The 2,950-nt window shown below is 43.9% G+C and overlaps 1 pseudogene; it reads left to right on the forward strand.

Annotated features, from left to right (window-relative positions):
• The first annotated feature begins 2,101 nt into the window (after positions 1 to 2,101).
• On the forward strand, positions 2,102 to 2,727 carry LOC131899956 (protein lin-28 homolog A-like; annotated as a pseudogene).
• The last annotated feature ends 223 nt before the right edge of the window (positions 2,728 to 2,950 follow it).

Here is a 2,950-nt window from a genome sequence, read left to right on the forward strand (position 1 = left end):
ATGCCACACATGTGAAACTGCCTTCAGAGATCAGAAGAGGGTGTTGGGTACCGTGGGGCTGGAATTCCAAACAGTTGTGAGCTGTCTGATGTAGAAGTAACCGTCTTATTCAATAAGAAACACAGAACCAATGCAAAGAAGAAAGCCAAGAGGTCAGAGGTAAGAGCTAAAACCTTACCCTTCCTCCTGCGGTGGTCCTACCTCTCCAAAAGAGACCTACTTCCTGTGTGTCTGTCTTCATAAAGACTTTCTGTTCTGCCTTCTCATTGGTTGTAAACCCAACCACATGACCTCCTCGTCACTGCCTGTCTATACAGACCTCCAGGTCTTCTATGGTTGGTATTGAGATTAAAGGCATGTGTCTCCAATGTTGGATGTATCCTTGAACACACAGAGATCTACCTAGCTCTGCCTATGAAGTGCTGGGATTAAAGGTGTGCACTACCACTGCCCAGCTTTCGCTATGGCTTGCTAATAGCTCTGACCCCCAGGCAACTTTATTTATTAACATACAAATAAAATCACATTTTAGTACAAATAAAATATCACCATATTTTCCCTTTTCTATTTTAATAAAAAGAAAAAAGGAAAAAAGTTATGACTAACATAAGAAAAACTATATACAAAAGTACAATAACTATATACAATATATACAAGTAATAAATACCTAAACAATGTCTAGTCCATTTATATTAGACAATTTCGGAGAAAATAATTCTATTATCTATCCTATTTTGGTAAGTCCAAAATGTACCTAATTCACTTTCTATCCTAACTAATCTTCAACTATAACTAACTAACCTTCAACTATAACTAACTAATCTTCAACTCCCTCAGAGACCCAAGAAGGAAATAATATTAGGTAACAAAAATAAAAACAGGAAGTGCATGTAAGCAACTTCCAAAAAATTTGTGAGTTGACAGAAACAGCCAGTTGCCTGGACAGTAATCTGAGGTTTCCCCACAGTGTTGGGGCATCATCTTCAGTCTATAGGCTTAGCGTATCTGACAGACTCATTTGTGAAGTAGGATGTACACAAGGTCAATAGTTCAACCTCACATTGGGTGAGAGCAGTCCATGTACCAGAAACACCTGAATTCCACTAGTGTCCTGTCATGATTCAGGATTTTAAATTCTGGAAATTGTTGATTTTTTTTTTTAGTTCAGCTGTCCATTCTTCTTGGCTGTGTATATGTGGCTTCATCTCAGCATCCCATTCTTCTTCACATCCCTCTATTAAATGCCAGTCTACTATTGAGAGGCGTGAGCTTAGTTACTCTTCAAGAATAACTGTTTCAGCTGCTGTTCCACTGCACATCAGAAGCCATCGGCCCACTGCCTGTTCAGCTGCCTTCGAAGAAAAGGGCACTGTACCTTTTCCGAATTGTGAAGGCCACTTCAGGGATGGTGCCATATTGTCCTGGCCTCAGAAGAGGCCTTTTGATAAAGCCATAACCACACTTGTTTTGGCAAGAATCGGTAGTCCTTTGTTTCATGTCCTGTCTGTCTTGTCAGCAGTTGATTCGAGGATACTTTGTTGTCCAGTGGCTAACTTTTGCCACAATGAAAGTTAACTCCAATTGCAGTTTTTTCAATGCCCATATTTTCCCTGAAGTAGATTGGTACTGCCAGGAGCCGACATGTCTCATAATCATAACAAAAAGAAAAATTTTCTAAGTTATTAAAACATTTTAATTGCCATATTCTGTAGATCTCTGAAGGGTTTGAAGATGACCTGTCTATCTAAAATATATCTGCTCAATCTTGAAAACATACCTAATATGACTACAAGTTCTATTATAATGTCTAACTACTACCTTTCATTTCTTTATATCCTAATAGTTGGTAATAATAACATTCAAGGACCAGAAAATTGCATTACATTGTTAAATGAACAGTATAAGTACAATTAGAAATATACATATAGCATTTTCTAACAATATCAATTTCAATATATATAATTTGTATACAATATAAAACAATCCAATCCAATGTAAAGTATTTAAAACTAGTAATTGTCCCACCCCTTTGCCTCCGGACTTCTCTGGGGCCAGCAGCCGCCCGACCTGGGGCCCAGGGCCATGGGCTCAGTCGACGACCATGGGCTCGGTGTCCAACCAGCAGTTTGCAGGTGGCTGCGCCAAGGCAGCGGAGAAAGCACCCAAGGAGGCGCAGGCTGACTCGGCCCGCGGCAGAGGAGCCGCAGCTGCTGCACGGGGCCGGCATCTGTAAGTGGTTCAACCTGCGCATGGGGTTCGGCTTCCTGTCCATGACTGCCCGCTTGGGTCGTGCTCGACCCCCTGGTGGACGTCTTTGTGCACCAGAGTAAGCTGCACATGGGAGGTTTCCGGAGTCTCAATGAGGGTGAGGCGGTGGAGTTCACTTTCAAGAAATCTGCCAAGGGTCTGGAATCCATCCACGTCACTGGCCCTGGTGGAGTGTTCTGTATTGGGAGTGAGCAGCGGCCAAAGGGGAAGAACACACAGAAACGAAGATCTAAAGGCGACAGGTGCTATAACTGTGGTGGTCTAGACCACCATGCCAAGGAATGCAAGCTGCCGCCCCAGCCCAAGAAGTGCCACTTTTGCCAAAGCATCAACCATATGGTGGCCTCATGTCCACTGAAGGCCCAGCAGGCCCCCACTTCTCAGGGGAAGCCTGCCTACTTCTGGGAGGAAGAGGAAGAGATCCACAGCCCTGCCCTGCTCCCAGAAGCCCAGAATTGAGGCCCAGGAGTGGGGACTAATTCTTTTGTTATTGGGGAGTTTCAAGGAGGAGGTATCAATCGGCAGGATGGAGAAAGTGGGATGGGGTGGGTTGCAGGTAGCTGGCATTGCTGTGTTTCTCAGGCCGGGGTTCCCAGTATCACCCTGTCTTCCCTTGGTGGGGGGAAAGGGAGAGTCAATGGAAACTCCAACCATGCTTTATCTACATGCAAGGGAAGGAACC

Source organism: Peromyscus eremicus, chromosome X (genome assembly GCF_949786415.1).
Source record: "Peromyscus eremicus chromosome X, PerEre_H2_v1, whole genome shotgun sequence".
NCBI classification, from domain to species: Eukaryota; Metazoa; Chordata; class Mammalia; order Rodentia; family Cricetidae; genus Peromyscus; species Peromyscus eremicus.